Source organism: Ascaphus truei, unplaced genomic scaffold (genome assembly GCF_040206685.1).
Source record: "Ascaphus truei isolate aAscTru1 unplaced genomic scaffold, aAscTru1.hap1 HAP1_SCAFFOLD_1561, whole genome shotgun sequence".
In the NCBI taxonomy this organism is placed as follows: domain Eukaryota; kingdom Metazoa; phylum Chordata; class Amphibia; order Anura; family Ascaphidae; genus Ascaphus; species Ascaphus truei.
The window spans coordinates 1-27,966 of NW_027454451.1; the positions used below are offsets into that span (position 1 = coordinate 1).

Below are 27,966 nucleotides of genomic sequence, written 5' to 3' on the forward strand. Positions count from 1 at the left end.
ACACAGAATGAGAGGGAGAGAGGGAGGGGAGAGGAGAGGAGAGAGAAAGGAGAGGGGGGAGAGAGCGAGAGAATGTGGGGGGAAGAGAGAGAGAGGGGTGAGAGAGAGGGGAGGAGAGAGAATGGGGGGAGAGAGAGAGAATGGGGGGGAGAGAGAGAGAATGAGGTGAGGGAGAGAGAATGGGGGGAGAGAGAGCGAATGAGGGGCGGGAGAGAGAGAGAGAGAGAATGGGGGTAGAGAGAGAGTGGGGGAGGGGGGCGAGAGACAGGGAAGTGTGGAATGAGAATGTAGGGGTGGGGAGAACGAGAATAGAGGAATATGGGGGGAGGGAGAGAGAAAGGGGTGTGTGTGAGAGAAGGGGGGACAGAGCGGGGTAGAGACAAAGGAGAAAGGGCGCAGTTGGTGATATCATTTGTTTTATAAAAAAAATTTATAATGTGTCCCGGTTTTTACTTTTGTAAATCTGGTCACCCTATCCTTCTACTACTGGAGTAAGCCCTGGTAAGGGCAGGCGCCAGTAGTGACCATGGGTTTTTCCCCCTCACCAAGCCCCGCCTCTGTGATAGAGGCAGGCCCCTGGCTCTGTGCAGGCCTAGACAGAGAGGAGGTCCTGCTGACATCATAGGGGGCGGGGCTGTGTCTATTTAGTGGGCTGTCCTGTGGGTGTGTGGGAGAGAGGTCTGAGTGCAGCTCGGGAAGAATACTATTTAATAAGAATAGATATGACACGGCCTTCTCCTGCCGGCTCCTCTTAGTTTTATTTCCCCTTCTGTTATCCATATTCTGTATGTCCGGCTACAGGAAGGGTCAGGAGACAGGGAGGACAGAGGCAGGAGAAACCCACCTGGCTCCGGCCTTGCTTGTCCCTACTAATACAAACATACAACCCTTCACTCAATAACATAGCCCTAATCCCATGTGACAAGGAGGGGTAGGACAGGCACTGCTATCCTTCCTCTGCCATATAGGATGGGATCCCCCCCCCCCCATGCTGTGACTCCTGTATGGGATGATACACTGGGCGAGATGCTGCAGGAGAGGAGGAAGCAATCAGAGGTCTCTCCCCCTCCCCCTGGGTATCACTGCAGCTTTCTGCCTGTCTGGGAGTCACAGCTCGCAACTATCGTCTGTGCAAGTCTGTATAGTAAAGATGGAGAGATGACCACGTGTCTGGATAATAGTTATTTTGCCCATTACTGCACTGTATGTGTTTGGTGGGGTGGGGGGAGCTGTATTGATGTAAATGTAGGCCATGTTTTTGTTTTTTTAAATACAGGATTGGTACAGCAGGCCAGCGGGGACCCACGGGGACAACCCAAGGACCCCCAGACTCCCACAGGGACCACCTGAGGACCCACGAAGGACACCTGCGGGGAAGAACTGGTGGCCCCACAGCTGTGGGGGCCCCAGGCACCCACAGGGCCACCCGAGGGCCCCCCAGACACCCGTGGGAACCACCCGAGGGCCCCTAGACACCTGTGGGAACCACCCGAGGGCCCCTAGACACCTGTGGGAACCACCTGAAAGCTCCCAGACAACCGCGTGGATGCCATTGGTGCCCACGGACACCCGCGGGGACCACCTGGAGGCCCACGGAGCCTAGCGGGGACAACCCGAAGTCCCCCAGACACCGGTGGGCACCCCCCAGAGTGAACTGTGGAACCTGCGGACACCCATCTGGACCACCGGGGACCCCTGCTGGACTGCGGTATTAATCCTGTGTGTAAAAAAAATAATGGTTTTATGAATATTGTAATGGTTTATTAGGGACCTAGGAGTGGATAGTGAGGCTGTTATGTGTATTTTTTGTTTATTGTGGGTAGTGGGGGGTGGGTGAATGGGGTATTGGCCCCAAGGAAGTGTGTTTAGGCCTACCGGGTGGGGGGGGTAGCGGGAGGGATTAACCCCTTCATTACCTTAGCGGTATTATCTGCTAAGGTAAAGAAGAGGTTAAGTCATCCCGCAACCCCCTGGCAAGGCCTAAATACCCACCCAGGGCCAAATACCACCTTCACCCACCCCCGCTACCCGCAATAAGCCTGGCACGGGTATATAACCCCCTTCATTGCCTTGGCGGTAATGAAGTTGCCTGTAAATGCATTTTTTATGCATGGGATTCATGCCGGGGGTCTCTGGTGCTGATATTAATGGATATCAGCTCTGGGACACATGCATTTTATTTTCATCGCAGCTTCACCCCACCTTCTTGCCAACTTTTGTGGTGGGACAATTTGGAGAAGAAACAGCAATTTTAAAGTGGCGATCAGCCGCAATAAGCTGATCAGGGCTTATAGAATTGAGCGTGTTTGAAAAACTGGCGATCAGTGCCGAAAAGTGGCTTATCACCGCGCGTCTGCCGATTTGTAATTTTTATTTATTTATTTCTTTTTTGGCAAAAAAACCTGTAATTTTTGCTCTTATCGCCAGCTTCTCTGGGCTTACTGAATCGCTGTAGGCTTTTTTGGCGATAAGCTGGTGATAAGTGTCTTATCGCTGCTTACTGCATGAGGGCAAAATTGAAGCGTTTCATTCCGTTAGGAACTTTATCAAAGTAAAGATAAAGTTCCTAACGGAATGAAACGCGTCAGAGAAGGTGAATCTCTGTGATGTCCAGCACCAAGATTTGAATAAATATTGATTTTAATTCATCTATGGCTGAGTTCCTTCGTTTGCAGTGACCGCCGAAGTTTTCTTCAATTTTGCTGATTCTACCCTCACGGCTGGGGCGCGCTAAGGATCCCCTGCACTACGGAGCAGACGCCACGATACCCCCTCCCCTTGCAGTCACGGGGTTAGCCGGCATTCGTGATGCGTCCTGTGTAATCTTCCCGGACTCACCAGGCTGGCGACGGCGATGACGTCATTCGGAGGCGCCGCACACGTGGAGTAATGCCGGGAGTTCAACGGAGCAAGCAGTGAAGACACCAGGCGGGTTAAGGGCAGCAGGCATCGGTTGGCTTATACGTGAGTACAGGAGAGGAGTTTCTAAACAAAGCTTCTCATCCTGTCTCCTTACGAACCCCTGCACAACGGCCCCCCCCCCCTAAGGTTTATAAGTCTGCATAATTGTTGCTTCAATTATATATTCAACGCTTCATATATTGATTGCAGTGGGATCACTTTCTTTCTTTTTTCCACCAAGTTTCAAAGTATACCAAGGTGCAGCATTTGACCCATATCTACATATACACTTTTTAGAGCACCGAACATCATGGGGTTTACTCCCCTTATTCTATATACTGCATGAGGGCCTTAGGGAGTATTTGTTCCTATAAAGCAGGGGTGGGGAACGTCCGGCCCGCGAAAATCATTTGGTCCGGCCCCCGGGAAGCAAGCCTGCAAGAATGGTTTAAACAAAAAAAACTCCCCCTCTCCTGATTGGCTGCCCGTGCTGTCACTCTGCCAAGATTTGTTTTTTGGCCCACCTATTCATACATGGAGCAAGTGTAGGGTGCAAGCCGGGCCTCCCCTTCCCTCAGCACTGCCCCCCTCCCTTCTCTCCTCCAGTAATGCCGGGCCTCCCCTTCCCTCAGCACTGCCCCCCTCCCTTCTCTCCTCCAGTAATGCCGGGCCTCCCCTTCCCTCAGCACTGCCCCCCTCCCTTCTCTCCTCCAGTATTGCCGGGCCTCCTCTTCCCTCAGCACCGCCCCCCTCCCTTCTCTCCTCCAGTAATGCCGGGCCTCCCCTTCCCTCAGCACTGCCCCCCTCCCTTATCTCCTCCAGTAATGCCGGGCCTCCCCTTCCCTCAGCACCGCCCCCCTCCCTTCTCTCCTCCAGTAATGCCGGGCCTCCCCTTCCCTCAGCACTGCACCTCTCCCTTCTCTCCTCCAGTAATGCCGGGCCTCCCCTTCCCTCAGCACTGCCCCCCTCCCTTCTCTCCTCCAGTAATGCCGGGCCTCCCCTTCCCTCAGCACTGCCCCCCTCCCTTCTCTCCTCCAGTAATGCCGGGCCTCCCCTTCCCTCAGCACTGCCCCCCTCCCTTCTCTCCTCCAGTAATGCCGGGCCCTCCCCTTCCCTCAGCACTGCCCCCTCCCTTCTCTCCTCCAGTAATGCCGGGCCTCCCCTTCCCTCGGCACTGCCCCCCTCCCTTCTCTCCCCCAGTAATGCCGGGCCTCCCCTTCCCTCAGCACTGCCCCCCTCCCTTCTCTCCTCCAGTAATGCCGGGCCCTCCCCTTCCCTCAGCACTGCCCCCTCCCTTCTCTCCTCCAGTAATGCCGGGCCTCCCCTTCCCTCGGCACTGCCCCCCCTCCCTTCTCTCCTCCAGTAATGCTGGGCCCTCCACTTCCCTCAGCACTGCCCCCCTTCCTTCTCTCCTCCAGTAATGCCGGGCCTCCCCTTCCCTCAGCACTGCCCCCCTCCCTTCTCTCCTCCAGTAATGCCGGGCCTCCCCTTCCCTCAGCACTGCCCCCCTCCCTTCTCTCCTCCAGTAATGCCGGGCCTCCCCTTCCCTCAGCACTGCCCCCCTCCCTTCTCTCCTCCAGTAATGCCGGGCCTCCCCTTCCCTCAGCACTGCCCCCCTCCCTTCTCTCCTCCAGTAATGCCGGGCCTCCCCTTCCCTCAGCACCGCCCCCCTCCCTTCTCTCCTCCAGTAATGCCGGGCCTCCCCTTCCCTCAGCACTGCCCCCCTCCCTTCTCTCCTCCAGTAATGCCGGGCCTCCCCTTCCCTCAGCACTGCCCCCCTCCCTTCTCTCCTCCAGTAATGCTGGGCCCTCCACTTCCCTCAGCACTGCCCCCCTCCCTTCTCTCCTCCAGTAATGCCGGGCCTCCCCTTCCCTCAGCACTGCCCCCCTCCCTTCTCTCCTCCAGTAATGCCGGGCCTCCCCTTCCCGCAGCACTGCCCCCCTCCCTTCTCTCCTCCAGTAATGCCGGGCCTCCCCTTCCCTCAGCACTGCCCCCCTCCCTTCTCTCCTCCAGTAATGCCGGGCTCCTTAGGCTCCGCCCCTGTGTCCCTCCCTTTAGGCTCCGCCCCTGCCAGTCTCATCTGCACTGGCTACCTATGCAGCTCCAGCAGCCCATCCACGGGCCCCAGGTAACCCACATGCCCCCTTATAGCCCCTCCCAGACACCTTACCCACCCCAAGGGGGGAAAGGCCTTATTTTTTAGTGTGTTTGCAGAGGTGGGCTTATTGTGTGTGTGTCACTGTGTGTCACTGTGTGTGTGTCACTGCGTGTGTGTGTGTGTGTCACTGTCTGTGTGTGTGTGTCTCACTGTCTCTGTGTGTCTCACTGTCTCTGTGTGTGTGTGTGTGTGTCACTGTCACTGTGTGTGTCACTGTGTGTGTGTGTCACTATCTGTGTGTGGCAGCAGCCGCCTGAGGTGATGAAGGACCTGAGTATCACCAGAGCGGCTCAGGTAAGCAGCGCTCCGGGGGGGACAGGGTATAAGAGGAGTGGGGCTTGGGGGATGGGGGGGAGGGGGTATAAGAGGCTTGGGGGATAGAAGAACGAGTCTGCGGAGGGAGAAACACCTCACTACCGTCTCTCCTCCTCCCCACACCGGGCAGCAGCTGCGGAGGAGAGCACCTGCTCCGCAGTGCCGCAGTGTAAGAGGAGAGGGAGCTATGCAGGGCCCTGACAGGGGAAGGGCAGGAGGGCCATGGGACACCACAAGGCCTGATGCCTAATCCCAGCATCATTGGTCTCCTTGACTTCAATACATGTTGTATGATTAACTTTTGCAGACACCACCCCCCCCAATGATCTGTGCCCCATAAAATGACTCAGTGTGATCTAAGCTGTCAGACCGTCCCTCATGCATCTCAAATTGCCACTTCTTGCAGCTGATTGTCATTCTTGTTTAGAGAGTGTCTGAAAGTGAGTGAGAGAGTGTGTATGAGTGAGAGGGTCTGAGAGTGTGTGATTTCCCACCCCCCCTGCTCCGATTTGTGTGTGTGAGAGAATACAGACACCAACCCACAATCAGTCATACAGTAGTCACCCACCACCCAAGTGTCAGTCAGTCACCCAAGTGTCAATCAGTCAGTCACCCAAGTGTCAGTCAGTCAGTCAGTCACCCAAGTGTCAGTCAGTCACCCAAGTGTCAGTCAATCAGTCACACAAGTGTCAGTCAGTCAGTCAGTCACACAAGTGTCAGTCAGTCAGTCACCCAAGTGTCAGTCAGTCAGTCAGTCACACAAGTGTCAGTCAGTCACCCAAGTGGCAGTCAGTCACCCAAGTGTCAGTCAGTCAGTCACACAAGTGTCAGTCAGTCAGTCAGTCACCCAAGTGTCAGTCAGTCAGTCACACAAGTGTCAGTCAGTCACACAAGTGCCAGTCAATCAGTCACCCAAGTGTCAGTCAGTCAGTCACACAAGTGTCAGTCAGTCAGTCACACAAGTGTCAGTCAGTCAGTCACTCGTGTCAGTCAGTCAGTCACCCAAGTGTCAGTCAGTCAGTCACCCAAGTGTCAGTCAGTCTGTCAGTCAGTCACACAAGTGCCAGTCAGTCACACAAGTGTCAGTCAGTCAGTCAGTCACACAAGTGTCAGTCAGTCAGTCATCCAAACCTGGAAAACCAGTTGCGAGTTGCAACATCATCAATACCAGCTAACATCACACGCCTCACCAAAGAGAAGCAGTTCCAGTTAATTGAATGTTTGACCAAATATAGCAGGCTAATTTTTAAGTTGATCATTTTGTATGGCCCGCGAATGATGTTATAAATATCCAAATGGCCCTTGGCAGAAAAAAGGTTCCCCACCCCTGCTATAAAGTACACCAAGTTTGGCATAGGATTTGGATGTCAGGGTATCAATGTGCAACCCAAATGTTAAATGGGAGTTGAACTATATGCCCAGATATTTCAAACCAGTAACAGGGGCTAGGATGGTATTAGAGTTGGTTTTTATCTGAAGCTCTGTCATTGGAAGCGTTAGCAATTTAGCTCTGGTCCCAAATACCATTGTTACAGTCTTGTCAGTGTTTAAAATCAGTTTGTTTTAGGAAATCCAGTTTCAAGTCTCAAAAAATCAGATTGAAGTATGTGTTCAAGGTCAGAGAGGCGAGGGCTGCGTGCATATAGGATAAGATCTAAGGCCTCTCACAATAACCCGTTAGGAATATTAATTCCTCATCTATCCGACATAAGTATAAAATATAGTCTACCAAGACCCCTAATACAGAGTTACCCACCTTATACGGGATCAGCTGCCAGACGAGTACAGTAAATGTATCTTATTTCTTTTGCCACTGGAGGGCAGCGTGGAGTTACACGGAGTGGCGCCCGTAAGGACGACGTGCCAGTTAGGCGGAAGGAGAAGCGCACACACTTTTATGTGAAACGGATATATTTGGGGAGGGATTTAGTAGTCTGAGTAAGAAAATTAACCATTTAAATATGCACAGATTTAATCCCACTTTTGGAAATTAGGGATGTTGCCTAAAAGTTTGAGAATGCATAGAGTGCCACCCATGGGCTTTAATGAAGCAGCATTTGTGGGCTAAAGGGAACAGCATTCTGTATAAAGGTATTTTGGACTCGATATAAATAATTGATGCCAAAAACTAATATTAAGTAAATTGAGAATGGAAAAATCTTCAACACAAACGTACAGAATGTGATATTCTGAGAGATCTGACAGATGTTATCAAATCCCACAATGAATATATAAAAAATGTCTGTATAGAACGAGTCAAACAAGAATATGCCAATAAAACGTTTAATTGGGAGATACAGGGGCCACAATTCAGGTCATTTAGCTGAAAGAAGAGAAGCCGGTCAGCCAGTAGAGCAGGTCAGCCGGTCAGCCAGAAGAGCAGGTCAGCCGTTCAGCAAGTAGAGCAGGTCAGGCGGTAGAGCAGGTCAGCCGGTCAGCTCTGAGATCAGCATTACTTATATCCCCTAAACGTTGTCCCCTGCATGTAATGCTGCAACACAGCCTACACTGCATATACTGTACCTGAGATACTTAACCCTTTCTTTTCGCTCGACTCTAATCTGAATGATTTGCTAATTGGTTTGTAATTAGAGAGATATTTGTAGCAGAATCCCATGTATGTTCTTTTTACCTTTTTAGATACCGTTTTGTGTAATAAAAGATATGAGATCAGAGGGGCTTCCTGTTTGCACTCGTGTTTTGGCAGAAGTGTATATGTGACCCTATAAATCTCCCTCACACCCGGGCTTGGCAGCGTGACACTAGTGCAGCGTCCTGGGGAAGAATCACTGAGCTGTTAGCAATAGATACAACGGATAGAAAAGACACTACACATAGGTTTGATTAAAGAGAGTATTTTATTTAAATAATTAATCTCTTTGCTGGGAGGGGCCTGCAGCACATTGCGGAGCGATATAGTAACACGCAGAGCAATGCACTGCAGGCCCCTCCGGCAGCGAAGGGGTGAAGACCAATGCAGGGTGTATAAAGATCTCACTGATAATTCATGCACAAAGGGCAGTTTGTTGCTGTGATCCAGAGGAAGGCGAAACATAACCCCTGCTGTGCAATGGGGGAAAAAAATTCCTTCCTGACCCCATTAAATGGCGATCGGATGGTCCCTGGATCACTGCGCAGTGAGATCAGATGGAGCAGCACAGATCAGCGTTGTTATACACAGGGGCACACTCAGTATATAGAGATGCGGGTGATGGGGCCCTTGTGCCCCTGTGTATAACTCACCTGCTCCCCCATCCCCCTGCATATCTATCCCATTCGCCCCTTTTCCTCCCGCATACCTCGCAGGGCCGGCCGTCCATTAGGCGGTCGCCTAGCGCGCAGAGGTCCTAGGGGCGCATTAATAATCATTATTATTTTTTCCTCTTATTATTTCTAATTTATTTATCTTTTTTTTTAAATTATTCTTTTTTTTATCCAGTATTTTGGCGCCCTTTTATTTTTATTTTGTGTCGCGCTGGGGTGCGGTCGCACCCCCTGCAGCCCCGATAGCTACGCCACTGTTTATTTTATTATTTTATTTATCTTATTATTTTTTATACAACTGGGGCACAAATTTTAAGTTTCGCCTCGGGCGCATGAAACCCGTGCTCCGGCCCTGCTCCTTGTTCTCTCTCACCCTCTCACGCCCAACATCCCTATCTCCCTCTAGTACCTGCCCCTCCCGCAGCCTTCCTGATCTTATCTGCCTCTCCTGCGGTCAAACCAACTTCTCAGGGCCCCTAGAATACCCCTGTATCTACGCCCTGGCTCCTCTGCTACCTGCTCCTGGCTTCTTCTCCGCCTAAAAAAGGTGAAGCAGCAGATCTGTCCGCACCTCTCGTATTCTCCTACCTGCTCCCGGGGTCTTCTCCGCCTAAAAAAGGTGAAGCAGCAGATCCGGCCACACCTGTCGTATGCTCCATGGTCATCGTACACCACGTCTGCGTCATCGGCCGCCTTGTAGCCCACCTCATTGTTCCACTTGACGCCCGCTTTGTCGTATGCCTCGTCGTCCGCCTCGTAGCCCGCCTCGTCGTCTGGTGGCACAAAGGGCACCACCTTCGTGCGTGTCCTGATCTGCAGGAGACATGACGTGTTTGTAACCAGGGACAGTGATACTCTGTATCGCAAGAGCTCCTGTGCCACTTATACCCCATCCCCAATACCACGTTATACCGCCCTCCACAGGGCAAATACCCGTTATACCCACCTCCCCAGGCCCAGTACCCAGTTATACAACCCTCCCAAGGCCCAGTACCCGTTATACCCACCTCACCAGGCCCAGTAGCCATTATATACCCCTCCCCAGAAGGTCATGTTTCTATTTATCAAAAATACATTGAGTTACCTCTGGTTTTCAGGCATGTCCTGGGGGAGTTATCACAGAGACACAGAAACGTCGCTGAGTTTGGTGAGTAACTCCCTTAACCTCTCAGCAGTTGAATTCCCCATTAGGCGCTTAGCACGTTAAAAACAAGCGTTGCTATTTCTCTGCATGAAGTTGCAAGTAATTGGAAGAGTTACACAGTGACGGCTATTTCATCACTCACCTTCTTCCCCCGAAACGGTCTTTTCTGTCTTATTTCCGGCTTCACATCGGATATCCATATCCATTCTTGGCCTCTGATCTGTATGCAGGACAATGCTTTAAGACAGGGTTGCACAACCTTTTCCCCCTGCTCCCCCCTCCACCTTCCCCACCTTGTCTCCGACATTCTGATGTAACGACGTCATGTGATATCACGTTGCTATGGCAATGCCATATCATGTGACGCCACGTTGCTGTCGCCAGAAGCCGCCGGAGACAAGGAAAGGGAACTTACAGAGGCCTTGCGCGCGATCTCCGGCATTTAATTTAAATGCTGTGGGGAAGAGCGAGGGGCCTCTGTAAGCGCCGAGCCCCTCCTCCCAAGAAAATGTCGTGCCCCTCGATTTGCGCACCCCTGCTTTAAGAGATATTCTGGGACCCTCCAACTCCTCCATCGGACCCTTCCTCATATTGACTGACCTTGCAGTGCTCTGCACTGACTTGCACTGACCTGCTATGGTGCCTCTCAAAATACCATGCTAACTCATTCTGAACATACATGTGTCCTTTCTACATGTTACTCAGCTTGTATGGGCCACAGACAGCTTTCCCGGGGTCCAGGACTAGTTTCCACCGGAGACACTCACCCATGGGTCGGCGACTTTGCGAGAACCCACCCCCCCCCCCCAACCTGTTTTCTCTTGCACTGCCATAGACAACAACATTTCGGCCTGCTGGTCTTTCTCAGGTAAAGTGGCTAAACCCACTAAATCCAGCAAAGAAAGGCCAGCAGCCGAAACATTGTAGTCTGTGGCACAATAAATTATCTTTTTTTATTCAAATCCGTGTGCCCTTTCCCATCAATCATATTGTATCCATTGGACGAAATGCCGGTCTTCCCTGAGACTAAGGGGCACCGGTAAAAGTATCACTACTTATTGTTTTTTTTTTGGTTTGCAGCAACTCCCCATCATTTTTGCGTTCTCTTGCTCTGCCCCAATCTGACACACCACCTTGCTCTCTCACCCCCCTCTTAGACTCCCCCGTCACCCTTTCCTTCCTCAAAGGTTGTCCTTTAATCAGATCTTACCCAAATTGTCTCCATCTCCCTTGGAAATGTTCTGTCTTTAAGCTGTGCGGCTCCTCTTGATCCGAACTTTCTTAGCTTTAGGTTTCGGCTCCGAGGGTCTAAAAAATAAGCGACTCCGAAAAGATGTGAAATATGCGCACGGGTCCTAATGGGGCACTGAGGGGGAGACTTAAATACTAGTAAATATAATCTACTGTGCTAACAAATATAATCTATTAACTAACAAATATAACTTATTAAACTAAGAAATATAATTTATTAAACTAACAAATATAACTTATTCAACTAAGAAATATAATTTATTAAACTTAGAAATATAATCTATTAAACTAAATAAATATCTATTCAACTAAATAAATATCTATTCAACTAAATAAATATAATCTATTTAAAAACAATACAATAAAAAGCTGGAGAAAAGATACGTCAACCAAGCCACAGATGTGATGCCAATGAGCGTTGAACTCCTTGCAGATCCACCGTCAGCTGGTTGTGGCAGAAAGTGGTGACACACAGTAGAACTGAGTGGTTGAGCTGTAACCACGGCAGTCAGGTCAGAAATCAACACAATATTTTTTGAAATTTAGAATGAGAATGTTCAGTATGTCACATTCTGGGCTCAGACTCTGAGCCCTGTCACATGTTAGCAGCTTGTGATAATAGAAGGTATCCATATACTGGGATGTGATAAGCTACATGAAGGTCATTTTATACTGGGTCCCATAACCTGCTTTATATGAAGTATCATTTTACACTAATTAGTAGAGATGTTACATTTTGAAAAATAGCACTTCTGGCGGCATTGTTCATTTTCTCTACAAATGATAAATGAAAAAGTTGGATAAAACGTTATATGTGTGTGTGAGTGCGCAATATATATAGAGGTATCAGTACCGTGTTAGCCGAGCTTCAATAATCAAAAAATAAATAGATGATACCGTTCTGTGGCTAACGAAATGCTTTTATTTGAGCGAGCTTTCGAGATACACTGATCTCTTCTTCCGGCGATGTTACAATGAATGAAGCAAGCAAAAGGTATACTTAAAAACAGTGTCTCTTGGAATGTTATCTGTGCTGGTCCTTCCCCCAGTGTGGATGTGTTTTATGCCTAGAGGTGTCAAAAGGTTCCTGAAAGCAAGTGATGAAAGAGTGTGTATGTGTATCAGTGTGAATGAAAATGAATGGAGAGCCCACAGTATATACAGTGCTTTACAAAAGGTGTGTGTGGAGTGGGAGTGGATATAAATGGTGTGGGTGGGTGTGGAAATGTGAGAGTTTGTAGCACAACTAAAAGTGTGTGTGGATACTTTGTGGTCCCTATTGGTGTATAGGGATGGAAAAACAGTATTTGTATGTGTAAAAGACAGCTGTGTGTGCATACATATAGCACAGTATGTTAAATTATGCCGCGGGGTCATGTGACGTCACCCTCGTCAAATGCCGCTGCAGGTCACGTGACGCCGCATCAAGGTAAGGGGGGGCGCGAGCACCAGCAGAGGGAAGGCAGGGGGGCGAGCTGCAAAATTTTGTGCTCCCCTGGTATAACCAATAAATAATATAGCTGATATAGCAATTTGGTTGTGGCTAGAGAGAGATTATAATGGCAGTGAGAATTAGTGGTCAGAATTAATAACAGTGCAATTACTAAAAAGTAGCTGTAATAAAATAATAATAAACACTATGCCTAAACACAATAAAAATCCAGAAACCTAGCTCTAATAGCTATGTTATAACTCAATCATAAAAGGATCCAATTCGGGCATCCTCTGGAGCCCTGGCAGCTCTCTTCAGGGAAACAACCACCTCCTCGATAGATATCTAAACAAAAAAAAAGAAGAGAAAGCGCCCGCTCCATGTGTAAATTCGGTTTAACAATTTCATTTCCTGGACAAGATAAAAATAGCAAACTCACAAACATCCGTTTGGTAAAAGCATTGTGTGAGACAGGCTCGTGCTCCGTGGTAATCCGGTGGTCAATCCGCAGCTCCAGAGTTTGGACGATGACCGGGAAACTCGATAGGCTGCGCCCCTCGCAGTGTGGTCCTCCGGCAATCTGTGGTATGTTGTGGTTCCACTGTAAATCCGGTGTCTCGTCTTGGTCGCGTACCAACTTCCCTTCCGGCGTCAGGACGTATAGTGTGGCAATAGCAACGAGAAGAAAGTACTGAGGTGGGTTTGGATCCCCCTCGGTTATTTCTTGTTTTATTAATAAATAATTTACTATATTTTAATCTCTGGTGCGCATTGTGTGCATTTTTCTTCTTGTCTGCACAGTGCTTCAGATGCTGCATCTGAAAAAATGCCGGTGGATCGGGATGTGAGGTAGGGAAGTGACGTCCGCGCCGGAATGTCATTGCCACGCCTCCATATATTTATTGCCACGCCCCCAATCGCACCCGCTGCATACCCTGCAAAGCCATAAAAAGCTCAGGCTTCAGCAAGTGTATTGCAGCGTGTGTGCCTTCCCTCCGTCTGAAATACTATAGACGCAGCCTTATCGACGCTTACTAAATAGGCCCGTGTCTCTCTCTCTCTCTCTCTGTGTCTCTGTCTCTCTCTGTGTCTCTGTCTCTCTCTGTGTGTCTCTGTCTCTCTCTGTGTGTCTCTGTCTCTCACTGTGTGTCTCTCTGTGTCTCTGTCTCTCTCTGTGTGTCTCTGTCTCTCTCTGTGTGTCTCTGTCTCTCTCTGTGTGTCTCTGTGTGTCTCTGTCTCTCTGTGTGTCTCTCTGTGTCTCTCTCTCTCTCTCTGTGTCTCTGTCTCTCTCTGTGTGTCTCTGTCTCTCTCTGTGTGTCTCTGTCTCTCTCTGTGTGTCTCTCTGTGTCTCTGCCTCTCTGTGTCTCTGTCTCTCTGTGTGTCTCTGTTTCTCTCTGTGTGTCTCTGTTTCTCTCTGTGTGTCTCTGTCTCTCTCTGTGTGTCTCTGTTTCTCTCTGTGTGTCTCTGTGTGTGTCTCTGTATCTCTGTCTCTCTCTGTGTCTCTGTGTGTGTCTCTGTGTCTCTCAAATCAAATCAGCTTGATTGGCATGTCAAAAGAACATTTCAGTATTGCCAAAGCGTGAGTAATAGGGGGTGTGGGACAATGATTACACGAATACTAGGGGGTACGGTATAATGGTTATACAGTATATTACTTTTGTCTCTCTCTCTCTCTCTCTCTCTCTGTGTGTCTGTCTCTCTCTCTCTGTGTCTCTCTCTCCCTATGTCCCTCTCTCTGTCTCTCTCTCATTCTCTGTCTCTCTCTCTGTGTCTCTCTCTCATTCTCTGTCTCTCTCTCTCATTCTCTGTCTCTCTCTCATTCTCTGTCTCTCTCTCATTCTCTGTCTCTCTCTCATTCTCTGTCTCTCTCTCTCATCCCTGTATGATAGGTATGTTCCAACTCAATTTTTTGCTCTTCTTTTCCGTTTGAGAGGAGGGAGTCCCTCACCTCTTCAGCCACACACCAGGAACGCTGGATTGCTTTCAGACGCTCGGAGAGGCGGATACAGTCGTGGATTGCACGATTTCTCGCCCCCTCCCTGCCTTTCACGCCCCCTCCCTGCCTTTCACGCCCCCTCCCTGCCTTTCATGCCCCCCTCCCTGCCTTTCACGCCCCCACCCCCCTCCCTGCCTTCCACGCCCCCAACCCCTTCCCTGCCTTTCACGCCCCACCTCCCTGCTTTCACGCCCCCCCCTCCCTGCCTTTCACGCCCCCCCTCCCTGCCTTTCACACCCCCCTCCCTGCCTTTCACACCCCCACCCCCCTCCCTGCCTTTCACGCCCCCACCCCCCTCCCTGCCTTTCACGCCCCTACCCCCCTCCCTGCCTTTCCACCCCCCTCCCTGCCTTTCACGCCCCTACCCCCATCCCTGCCTTTCACGCCCCTACCCCCCTCCCTGCCTTTCCACCCCCCTCCCTGCCTTTCCACCCCCACCCCCCTCCTGCCTTTCACGCCCCCTCCCTGCCTTTCCATCCCCCTCCCTGCCTTTCACGCCCCCACCCCCTCCCTGCTTTTCCACCCCCCACCCTGCCTTTCACGCCCCCCCTGCCTTTCACGCCCCCACCCCCCCTCCCTTCTTTTCACGCCCCCCGTCCCCTCCCTGCCTTTCACGCCCCCCTCCCTGCCTTTCACGCCCCCTCCCCGCCTTTCACGCCCCCCTCCCTGCCTTTCACGCCCCCGTCCCCTCCCTGCCTTTCACGCCCCCGTCCCCTCCCTGCCTTTCACGCCCCCATCCCCTCCCTGCCTTTTACGCCCCCGTCCCCTGCCTGCCTTTATCGCCCCCGTCCCCTCCCTGCCTTTAACGCCCCCCCCTCCCTGCCTTTCACGCCCCCGTCCCCTCCCTGCCTTTCACGCCCCGTCCCCTCCCTGCCTTTAACGCACCCGTCCCCCCCCCTCCCTGCCTTTCACGCCCCCACCCCCCTCCCTTTCACGCCCCCACCCCCTCCCTGCCTTTCACGCCCCCACCCCCTCCCTGGCTTTCACGCCCCCACCCCCCTCCCTGCCTTTCACGCCCCCACCCCCCTCCCTGCCTTTCACGCCCCCACCCCCCTCCTTGCCTTTCACGCCCCCCCTCCCTGCCTTTCACGCCCCCCCTCCATGCCTTTCACGCCCCGTCCCCTCCCTGCCTTTAACGCACCCGTCGTCCCCCCCCTCCCTGCCTTTCACGCCCCCACCCCCCTCCCTGCCTTTCACGCCCCCACCCCCTCCCTGCCTTTCACGCCCCCACCCCCCTCCTTGCCTTTCACGCCCCCCCTCCCTGCCTTTCACGCCCCCCCTCCATGCCTTTCACGCCCCCCCTCCCTGACTTTCACATGGAAATGTATTTTATTACACATCATTTTGCCATGGCACTGCTCCCTCGGCATTGAAGTAATCTTTGAACGAATCTCGGATACATTTTGCCATTTTCCCTGTTACATTATTAGCTTTATTTCGACGGAGAGAACAAGTAATTACATCTTCAGAATCGATAACAGAAGAATCAACAGACCCTTCTAAATCGATGACCACATTGTGAAGTACAGTGACACATTTCCCAATATGTTTGGCATTTGGCACAGATGTTTCTATAGATTTTAAGAGTATTCTCCATTTTCCTGACATGATACCGAATGCACATTCAACACAACGTTGAGCCCTAGTCTGTAGTTGTAAATTTCGGCCTCTTTTGATAACGATTTTCTAGGATACGGCTTCATGAGGTACTTCAGCAACGGGTAGGCCTCATCTGCTACGAGTACATGAGGCATCTTGTCCCGGTTACTTGATGGCAATGTTTTGTCAGCTGGAAACACAAGTTTTTTTTGTTCGATTAACTTGAGCGGTGAGGATGCTCTGAACACACCACCATCGCTTTGCTTCCCATATGCTCCGACGTCAATCGCAATAAAACGACATTTGGCATCAGCAACAGCTTGCAAAACTATCGAAAGAAAATGTTTGTACAGTAATTGTAGAACATTGACCCTGACTTTGCTGGGAGTTTTATTCGAATATGCTTGCCATCGATAAATTAGTCTGAACAGGAGTAATTTTTCCCTCTATTTTTTTAACAATATAATCAAATGTTGTTATAGACATTCACATATACTGTATTCAAAGAATTTACGTGCATGCAAGCGAAGCATGGGATATAAGGTTGCAAATTCTCCAAGTGTCTCACGCTGGACATTTATATCATGGACATTTGTTGTCCTGCCACCCAAAAGTTAACTTCTGAGATACACATTATCCAATAAAAAAAACATGCAGAGCTCTTTAGACAATGCCATTATACACTACAAGTGGACAATCTGGAATTGATGGCTTTGGACGTCACGTTGATGTAGAAGGTGGTTAAGGTCCCTCTGAGTTCGAAGATCTTCTTGGAGGGCCTGGATGGTCAACTGCAGGTACTATAACAAAGGGGGAAAATAACATATGAATGTTGTAATGAAGCTAACAATTTACAGAGTTCTGTACAAAGATGACAAAAGTTAAATGAAAGAGGAGACACCGACAAAAAGACCCAGAATGGAGGCCACCGAGGAGGCCCGATTCAGCAGCAGCGACCCACCGGCAATGAGTTCTTACCAGCCTCACCCCCCTGTCTGCCTTCCCTTTTACCTAATACCACCCTCTGCCTCTGCCTACTTCCCCATGCTGGAAAAGTGCTGGTATCCAGGAACCTTGCCCATGCTGTACCCTGGGCTGTCTCACTCTGCCTCTGCCCACTCAGGGTATTTGAGTCCAGACACACTCAGGTCTCAGCAGTTCCCCTCACCAGACGTGTCCCCCATGGACTCCTCTGCCCTGCTACAGGCCCTTAAACAGGTGCCCATGCTGGGTCCTGAGCTCAAGGACTGACTCCAGAAAGGAGAATAACAGCAGCACTTCCAACAAAGAGGGACAAGTGCCTATCTGGGTGCCCCCTACACATCCCCCCCCCTGCACCTCACATCACCCCCCCCTTGCACATCAACCCCCTGTTCCCTTGCACATCACCCCCCCTTGAACATCAACCCCCCCTTGCACATCAACCACCCCCTTCCCTTGCATATCACCCCCCTTGCACATCAACCCCCCCTTGCACATCAACCACCCCCCTTCCCTTGCATATCACCCCCCTTGCACATCAACCCCCCTTCCCTTGCACATCAACCCCCCTTCCCTTGCACATCAACCCCCCTTCCCTTGCACATCAACCCCCCTTCCCTTGCACATCATCCCCCCTTGCACATCAACCACCCCCCTTCCCTTGCACATCAACCCCTCCTTCCACATCAACCCCCCTTGCACATCAACCACCCCCCTTCCCTTGCACATCAACCCCCCCTTCCACATGAACCCCCCTTCCCTTGCACATCAACCCCCTCTTCCCTTGCACATCAACCACCCCCCTTGCACATCAACCCCCCCTTCCCTTGCACATCAACCCCCCTTGCACATCAACCCCCCCTTGCACATCAACCCCCCCCCCCCTTGCACATCACCCCCCCCCTTGCACATCACCCCCCCCCTTGCACATCAACCCCCCCTTCCCTTTCACATCAACCCCCCCTTCCCTTTCACATCAACCCCCCCTTGAACATCAACCCCCCCTTGCACATCAACCACCCCCCTTCCCTTGCATATCACCCCCCTTGCACATCAACCCCCCCTTGCACATCACCCCCCCCTTGCACATCAACCCCCCCCCTTGCACATCACCCCCCCTTGCACATCAACCCCCCTTGAACATCAACCCCCCCTTGCACATCAACCACCCCCCTTCCCTTGCATATCACCCCCCTTGCACATCACCCCCTCCTTCCACATCAACCACCCCCCTTCCCTTGCACATCAACCCCTCCTTCCACATCAACCACCCCCCTTCCCTTGCACATCAACTCCTCCTTCCACATCAACCCCCCCTTGCACATCAACCACCCCCCTTCCCTTGCACATCAACCCCCCTTCCCTTCCACATCAACCCCCCTTCCCTTGCACATCAACCCCCTCTTCCCTTGCACATCAACCGCCCCTTCCCTTGCACATCAACCCCCCCTTGCACATCACCCCCCCTTGCACATCAACCCCTCCTTCCACATCAACCCCCCCTTGCACATCAACCACCCCCCTTCCCTTGCACATCAACCCCCCCTTCCACATCAACCCCCCTTCCTTGCACATCAACCCCCTCTTCCCTTGCACATCAACCACCCCCCCCTTGCACATCAACCGCCCCTTCCATTGCACATCAACCCCCCCTTGCACATCAACCCCCCTTCCCTTGCACATCAACTACCCCCCCCCTTGCACATCAACCCCCCCTTGCACATCAACCACCCCCCTTCCCTTGCATATCACCCCCCTTGCACATCAACCCCCCTTCCCTTGCACATCAACCCCCCTTCCCTTGCACATCAACCCCCCCCCTTGCACATCAACCCCCCTTCCCTTGCACATCATCCCCCCTTGCACATCAACCACCCCCCTTCCCTTGCACATCAACCCCTCCTTCCACATCAACCCCCCTTGCACATCAACCACCCCCCTTCCCTTGCACATCAACCCCCCCTTCCACATGAACCCCCCTTCCCTTGCACATCAACCCCCTCTTCCCTTGCACATCAACCACCCCCCCTTGCACATCAACCCCCCCTTCCCTTGCACATCAACCCCCCTTGCACATCAACCCCCCCTTGCACATCAACCCCCCCCCCCTTGCACATCACCCCCCCCTTGCACATCAACCCCCCCTTCCCTTTCACATCAACCCCCCCTTCCCTTTCACATCACCCCCCCTTGCACATCAACCACCCCCCTTGCACATCACCCCCCCTTGCACATCAACCCCCCTTGAACATCAACCCCCCCTTGCACATCAACCACCCCCCTTCCCTTGCATATCACCCCCCTTGCACATCACACCCCCTTGCACATCAACCACCCCCCTTCCCTTGCACATCAACCCCTCCTTCCACATCAACCCCCCTTGCACATCAACCACCCCCCTTCCTTGCACATCAACTCCTCCTTCCACATCAACCCCCCCTTGCACATCAACCACCCCCCTTCCCTTGCACATCAACCCCCCCTTCCACATCAACCCCCCTTCCCTTGCACATCAACCCCCTCTTCCCCTTGCACATCAACCACCCCCCTTGCACATCAACCGCCCCTTCCCTTGCACATCAACCCCCCTTGCACATCAACCCCCCCCTTCCCTTGCACATCAACCCTCCTTCCACATCAACCCCCCTTGCACATCAACCACCCCCCTTCCCTTGCACATCAACCCCCCCTTCCACATCAACCCCCCTTCCCTTGCACATCAACCCCCTCTTCCCTTGCACATCAACCACCCCCCCCTTGCACATCAACCGCCCCTTCCCTTGCACATCAACCACCCCCCCCTTGCACATCAACCCCCCTTCCCTTGCACATCACCCCCCCTTGCACATCAACCACCCCCCTTCCCTTGCACATCAACCCCCCTTGCACATCAACCACCCCCTTCCCTTGCACATCAACCCCCCCTTCACATCAACCCCCCTTCCCTTGCACATCAACCCCCTCTTCCCTTGCACATCAACCACCCCCCCTTGCACATCAACCCCCCCTTTCCTTGCACATCAACCCCCCATGCACATCAACCCCCCCCTTCCTTGCACATCAACCCCCCCCCTTGCACATCAAACCCCCCCGCCGACAGTCCCAGCCCTTAGATGGGAGGCAAGTCTGAAAGTCCCGGTGGCGCAGATAGCCGTAGACCGCTCCGCCTATAGCCGCTAGCTCTTATCTTCTTTATTGGTGCCCAGCGGCCATTTTGTAGGATCGGCCGCGTGTGTTAGAGGTACTGGGAGCTCGGTGGTCCCGCAATGTCACTGCCTTTTTCGACACTCACTTTTATTCTGCTCCCGTGGTGTTTGCCTCTCTCGTCCCCCGACCCAACCCAAGGGTGTCCGGCAGGGGGGCACGAATAGCCCGCGATCGCAAGTGTAGCCAGGTCCCCTGTCAGGGCTCAGAGCCCCTTCGGGTACTCACAGGGCAGTCAGCCCCCAGGGTGCACAGGGACAGAGTCACAGGACCCAAAGGAGCCAATAGGGCGGCAGCATGTCCCTGCAGGGAGATTGATACATTTCGCGGGCTGGCAGTTGGTGACAGTTGGTGACCGGAGCAGCTAAGGGAAGGAGGACTAGGCCAGCATCCCCCCAGGCCCCAGATAGCCCTGAGTCACCAGTAGCTGAGTGCTATAGGGACAGGCCCTAGGTTAGGGACCCTGCCCCATTAGCTGTTTGATAGTTGGGGACACAGCGGACGCTGCGTTTCCTGCGGAGAGACTTGGGTTCAAGTCTCCGCCATTAAAGAGAGCTGGACTATCTTCAGGTGGGATCGCCCCTGACGGATCACCACGCGGGTGGATCCTGGATGTCATGTGGGAGCTTCGTCTGATCCTTTGTGAAGCCATTGCAGGCCCGAGCACTGAGCGCTCGGCAGGTAACCAGTAACAACAAGTGCACCAACAGAGTACTCACACGGGACTAGTGGCTGCGCAGTCACACACATCCATATCATTTAAAGGACATATTGTGTGGGGTCCACTGGACACGGGGTGGGATCACCGGTGGGAGAGCCCGAGCAAATAATTATTTTTATTTTGTCCGAATTTGGGCTGGTATTACTCAGTCAAATGTATATCTTAGGGAGCTTCAGACAAACCCGATATCCCTGTCAGGCTCCAAACCGCGCCCCTGCACTCTTTCTTAAATCTGTCTCAGCGTCTCCCCTCCTGAAACCCCTCTCCTGGCTTCCTGTCACATCCCGCATCTCACACTCAATTCCCCTCCTCACTTTTAAAGCTTTACACTCCTCTGCCCCTCCTCACATCTCAGCCTATTTTCTTCCTATGCACCATCCCGACTCTTGCGTTGTACCCCCTTTGTATGTAAAGCCCTCTCCCGCCTTAACCCTTTCTCACTGACTGCCCCACACTCTGGGATGACCTTTAAGAGCCACCTTAAGGCGCACCGGCTTAAAGAAGCATATGAGTAGCCCCGTGGCTAATACTATACACACGATACATGAAGCTTGGCCCCCTGCAGACGCACTTACCAGAACGCCCTCTACTGTCTCTGTACATTCTTCCTAACAATTAGATTGTAAGCTCTTCGGAGCAGGGACTCTTCCGAAATGTAACTTTTTGTCTGAAGCACTTATTCCCATGATCTGTTATTTGTATGTAGCCCCCTGTAAGCAGAACGGGCTACTTATCCTTCTATAGGGTGACCAGGTGTCCCGGTTTAGCTGGGACAGTCCCGTTTTTTTAACCCCTGTCCCGGTTTTTTAACCTCTGTCCCGGTTTTTTAGTCTCTGCCCGGCTGCCCTGCATGCTGTAAAATGTTCCAGTTTTTGTGGTTGTTCCGCTGTTGACCATCAGAGCAGGGGGGGCAGCAGAGAGCAGACAACGCATGGAGGAGAGCAGGGGCCGGGACTAAACTGCGGAGCCTAGCAGTGAGACCCGAAGTGTCAGTGAGAACTTCCGGTGTCTGCTGCCAGGGGCTCAATATGCTTCCCCCACCCATGCAGGTATGGTCCAGAATGGGGGACACAAACACACTCACACAATGGGGGGGGGGGAGAGAGACAGAGAGGCACAGCATGTGGAGAGAGACAGAGAGAGAGAGACACAGGCACAGCATGGAGAGAGACAGAGAGAGGCACAGCATGGGGAGAGGCAGAGAGAGAGAGAGACACACAGGCACAGCATGGAGAGAGACAGAGAGAGTGCACAAGCACAGCATGGAGAGAGACAGAGAGAGGCACAGGCACAGGATGGGGAGAGACAGTGTGGGGAGAGAAGCACAGCATCGGGAGAGGGGCACAGCATGGGAAGAGGGGCACAGAGTGGGGGGTGGAGAGAGAGACACAAAGAATGGGGGGAGAGAGACAGAGAAAGGAGGGGAGAGAGAGAGACAGAGAATAGGGAGAGAGAGACAAAGAATGGGGGAGAGAGAGACAGACAGAGAATGGAGGGGAGAGAGAGACAAGAATAGGAGGTGGAGGGAGAGAGACAGAATGGGGGGGGGAGAGCATGGAGGGTAGAAAGAGAATGGGGGAGGAGAGAGAGAGAATGGGGGGACAGAGAGCCGAGAATGGGGGGGGGAGAGAGAGACGAGAATGGGGGGGGGAGAGCTCGAGAATGGGGGGAGAGGGGGGGGAAGAGAGAGAGAGAGAATGGGGGGGGAGAGAGAATGGGAGAGAGATGGAATGGGGGGAAGGGAGGGGGACAGAATGGGAAGAGAGCATGGGGGGAGGAGAGAGAGAATGGGGGAGGGGAGAGAGACAGAGAATGGGGGGGAGAGAGGGAGACAGAGAATGGGGGGGAGAGAGAGAGAGACAGACAGAGAATGGGGGGAGAGAGAGAGACAGACAGAGAATGGGGGGAGGAGAGGGAGGGGAGAGGGGAGGGGAGAGGAATGGGGGAGAGGGAGAGAAAGCGAGAGAATGGGGGGAGACACAGAGAATGGGGGAAGACACAGAGAATGGAGGGGAGAGAGAGACAGACAGAGAATGGGAGGGGAGAGAGAGACAGAGAATGGGGGGGGGAAAGGCACAGAGAATGGGGTAGAGAGAGAGACACAGAGAATGGGGGGGAGAGAGACAGAAAATGGGGGGGGTGGAGAGAGAGAGACAGAAAATGGATGAGAGGGAGGGGAGAGGGGAGGAGAGAGAAAGGAGAGGGGGGAGAGAGCGAGAGAATGTGGGGGGAAGAGAGAGAGGGGTGAGAGAGAATGGGGGGAGAGAGAGAGAATGGGGGGAGAGAGAGAGAGAATGGGGGGGGAGAGAGAGAGAATGAGGGGAGGGGAGAGAATGGGGGAGAGAGAGAGAGTGGGGGGGAGAGAGAGAGAATGGGGGGAGAGAGAGAGTGGGGGGGGGAGAAGAGAGAGAATGGGGGGGAGGAGAGAGAGAATGAGGGGCAGGGAGAGAGAGAGAATTGGGGGGTAGAGAGAGAGTGGGGGGAGGGGGGGAGAGAGACAGGGAAGGGTGGAATGAGAATGTAGGGGTGGGGAGAACGAGAATAGAGGAATATGGGGGGAGGGAGAGAGAAAGGGGTGTGTGTGTGAGAGAAGGGGGGACAGAGCGGGGTAGAGACCAAGGAGAAGGGGCGCAGTTGGTGACATCATTTGTTTTATAATTTTTTTTTTTAATGTGTCCCGGTTTTTACTTTTGTAAATCTGGTCACCCTATCCTTCTACTACTGGAGTAAGCCCTGGTAAGGGCAGGCGCCAGTAGTGACCATGGGTTTTTCCCCCTCACCAAGCCCCGCCTCTGTGATAGAGGCAGGCCCCTGGCTCTGTGCAGGCCTAGACAGAGAGGAGGTCCTGCTGACATCATAGGGGGCGGGGCTGTGTCTATTTAGTGGGCTGTCCTGTGGGTGTGTGGGAGAGAGGTCTGAGTGCAGCTCGGGAAGAATACTATTTAATAAGAATAGATATGACACGGCCTTCTCCTGCCGGCTCCTCTTAGTTTTATTTCCCCTTCTGTTATCCATATTCTGTATGTCCGGCTACAGGAAGGGTCAGGAGACAGGGAGGACAGAGGCAGGAGAAACCCACCTGGCTCCGGCCTTGCTTGTCCCTACTAATACAAACATACAACCCCTCACTCAATAACATAGCCCTAATCCCATGTGACAAGGAGGGGTAGGACAGGCACTGCTATCCTTCCTCTGCCATATAGGATGGGATCCCCCCCCCATGCTGTGACTCCTGTATGGGATGATACACTGGGCGAGATGCTGCAGGAGAGGAGGAAGCAATCAGAGGTCTCTCCCCCTCCCCCTGGGTATCACTGCAGCTTTCTGCCTGTCTGGGAGTCACAGCTCGCAACTATCGTCTGTGCAAGTCTGTATAGTAAAGATGGAGAGATGACCACGTGTCTGGATAATAGTTATTTTGCCCATTACTGCACTGTATGTGTTTGGTGGGGTGGGGGGAGCTGTATTGATGTAAATGTAGGCCATGTTTTTGTTTTTTTAAATACAGGATTGGTACAGCAGGCCAGCGGGGACCCACGGGGACAACCCAAGGACCCCCAGACTCCCACAGGGACCACCTGAGGACCCACGAAGGACACCTGCGGGGAAGAACTGGTGGCCCCACAGCTGTGGGGGCCCCAGGCACCCACAGGGCCACCCGAGGGCCCCCCAGACACCCGTGGGAACCACCCGAGGGCCCCTAGACACCTGTGGGAACCACCCGAGGGCCCCTAGACACCTGTGGGAACCACCTGAAAGCTCCCAGACAACCGCGTGGACGCCATTGGTGCCCACGGATACCCGCGGGGACTACCTGGAGGCCCACGGAGCCTAGCGGGGACAACCCAAAGTCCCCCAGACACCGGTGGGCACCCCCCAGAGTGAACTGTGGAAACTGCGGACACCCATCTGGACCACCGGGGACCCCTGCTGGACTGCGGTATTAATCCTGTGTGTAAAAAAAATAATGGTTTTATGAATATTGTAATGGTTTATTAGGGACCTAGGAGTGGATAGTGAGGCTGTTATGTGTATTTTTGTTTATTGTGGGTAGTGGGGGTGGGTGAATGGGGTATTGGCCCCAAGGAAGTGTGTTTAGGCCTACCGGGTGGGGGGGTAGCGGGAGGGATTAACCCCTTCATTACCTTAGCGGTATTATCTGCTAAGGTAAAGAAGAGGTCAAGTCATCCCGCAACCCCCTGGCAAGGCCTAAATACCCACCCAGGGCCAAATACCACCTTCACCCACCCCCGCTACCCGCAATAAGCCTGGCACGGGTATATAACCCCTTCATTGCCTTGGCGGTAATGAAGTTGCCTGTAAATGCATTTTTTATGCATGGGATTCATGCCGGGGGTCTCTGGTGCTGATATTAATGGATATCAGCTCTGGGACACATGCATTTTATTTTCATCGCAGCTTCACCCCACCTTCTTGCCAACTTTTGTGGTGGGACAATTTGGAGAAGAAACAGCAATTTTAAAGTGGCGATCAGCCGCAATAAGCTGATCAGGGCTTATAGAATTGAGCGTGTTTGAAAAACTGGCGATCAGTGCCGAAAAGTGGCTTATCACCGCGCGTCTGCCGATTTGTAATTTTTATTTATTTATTTCTTTTTTGGCAAAAAAACCTGTAATTTTTGCTCTTATCGCCAGCTTCTCTGGGCTTACTGAATCGCTGTAGGCTTTTTTGGCGATAAGCTGGTGATAAGTGTCTTATCGCTGCTTACTGCATGAGGGCAAAATTGAAGCGTTTCATTCCGTTAGGAACTTTATCAAAGTAAAGATAAAGTTCCTAACGGAATGAAACGCGTCAGAGAAGGTGAATCTCTGTGATGTCCAGCACCAAGATTTGAATAAATATTGATTTTAATTCATCTATGGCTGAGTTCCTTCGTTTGCAGTGACCGCCGAAGTTTTCTTCAATTTTGCTGATTCTACCCTCACGGCTGGGGCGCGCTAAGGATCCCCTGCACTACGGAGCAGACGCCACGATACCCCCTCCCCTTGCAGTCACGGGGTTAGCCGGCATTCGTGATGCGTCCTGTGTAATCTTCCCGGACTCACCAGGCTGGCGACGGCGATGACGTCATTCGGAGGCGCCGCACACGTGGAGTAATGCCGGGAGTTCAACGGAGCAAGCAGTGAAGACACCAGGCGGGATAAGGGCAGCAGGCATCGGTTGGCTTATACGTGAGTACAGGAGAGGAGTTTCTAAACAAAGCTTCTCATCCTGTCTCCTTACGAACCCCTGCACAACGGCCCCCCCCCCTAAGGTTTATAAGTCTGCATAATTGTTGCTTCAATTATATATTCAACGCTTCATATATTGATTGCAGTGGGATCACTTTCTTTCTTTTTTCCACCAAGTTTCAAAGTATACCAAGGTGCAGCATTTGACCCATATCTACATATACACTTTTTAGAGCACCGAACATCATGGGGTTTACTCCCCTTATTCTATATACTGCATGAGGGCCTTAGGGAGTATTTGTTCCTATAAAGCAGGGGTGGGGAACGTCCGGCCCGCGAAAATCATTTGGTCCGGCCCCCGGGAAGCAAGCCTGCAAGAATGGTTTAAACAAAAAAAACTCCCCCTCTCCTGATTGGCTGCCCGTGCTGTCACTCTGCCAAGATTTGTTTTTTGGCCCACCTATTCATACATGGAGCAAGTGTAGGGTGCAAGCCGGGCCTCCCCTTCCCTCAGCACTGCCCCCCTCCCTTCTCTCCTCCAGTAATGCCGGGCCTCCCCTTCCCTCAGCACTGCCCCCCTCCCTTCTCTCCTCCAGTATTGCCGGGCCTCCTCTTCCCTCAGCACCGCCCCCCTCCCTTCTCTCCTCCAGTAATGCCGGGCCTCCCCTTCCCTCAGCACTGCCCCCCTCCCTTCTCTCCTCCAGTATTGCCGGGCCTCCTCTTCCCTCAGCACCGCCCCCCTCCCTTCTCTCCTCCAGTAATGCCGGGCCTCCCCTTCCCTCAGCACTGCCCCCCTCCCTTCTCTCCTCCAGTAATGCCGGGCCTCCCCTTCCCTCAGCACTGCCCCCCTCCCTTCTCTCCTCCAGACTGCGGTATTAATCCTGTGTGTAAAAAAAATAATGGTTTTATGAATATTGTAATGGTTTATTAGGGACCTAGGAGTGGATAGTGAGGCTGTTATGTGTATTTTTGTTTATTGTGGGTAGTGGGGGTGGGTGAATGGGGTATTGGCCCCAAGGAAGTGTGTTTAGGCCTACCGGGTGGGGGGGTAGCGGGAGGGATTAACCCCTTCATTACCTTAGCGGTATTATCTGCTAAGGTAAAGAAGAGGTCAAGTCATCCCGCAACCCCCTGGCAAGGCCTAAATACCCACCCAGGGCCAAATACCACCTTCACCCACCCCCGCTACCCGCAATAAGCCTGGCACGGGTATATAACCCCTTCATTGCCTTGGCGGTAATGAAGTTGCCTGTAAATGCATTTTTTATGCATGGGATTCATGCCGGGGGTCTCTGGTGCTGATATTAATGGATATCAGCTCTGGGACACATGCATTTTATTTTCATCGCAGCTTCACCCCACCTTCTTGCCAACTTTTGTGGTGGGACAATTTGGAGAAGAAACAGCAATTTTAAAGTGGCGATCAGCCGCAATAAGCTGATCAGGGCTTATAGAATTGAGCGTGTTTGAAAAACTGGCGATCAGTGCCGAAAAGTGGCTTATCACCGCGCGTCTGCCGATTTGTAATTTTTATTTATTTATTTCTTTTTTGGCAAAAAAACCTGTAATTTTTGCTCTTATCGCCAGCTTCTCTGGGCTTACTGAATCGCTGTAGGCTTTTTTGGCGATAAGCTGGTGATAAGTGTCTTATCGCTGCTTACTGCATGAGGGCAAAATTGAAGCGTTTCATTCCGTTAGGAACTTTATCAAAGTAAAGATAAAGTTCCTAACGGAATGAAACGCGTCAGAGAAGGTGAATCTCTGTGATGTCCAGCACCAAGATTTGAATAAATATTGATTTTAATTCA

General features: G+C 52.3%; 1 long non-coding RNA gene across 5 annotated transcripts; it reads left to right on the forward strand.

Moving 5' to 3' along the window:
* The first annotated feature begins 425 nt into the window (after positions 1-425).
* Positions 426-27,966, forward strand: LOC142476306 (uncharacterized). Of its 5 annotated transcripts, none has more exons than XR_012791523.1 (6): positions 426-1,719; positions 2,676-2,964; positions 12,977-13,161; positions 13,267-13,314; positions 15,892-16,857; positions 24,475-27,966. It is a non-coding gene; the product is annotated as an uncharacterized LOC142476306 (long non-coding RNA). The 5 variants fall into 5 exon arrangements; XR_012791524.1 differs by having other exon boundaries at positions 430-1,719; positions 16,152-16,857; XR_012791525.1 differs by lacking the exon at positions 12,977-13,161 and having other exon boundaries at positions 428-1,719.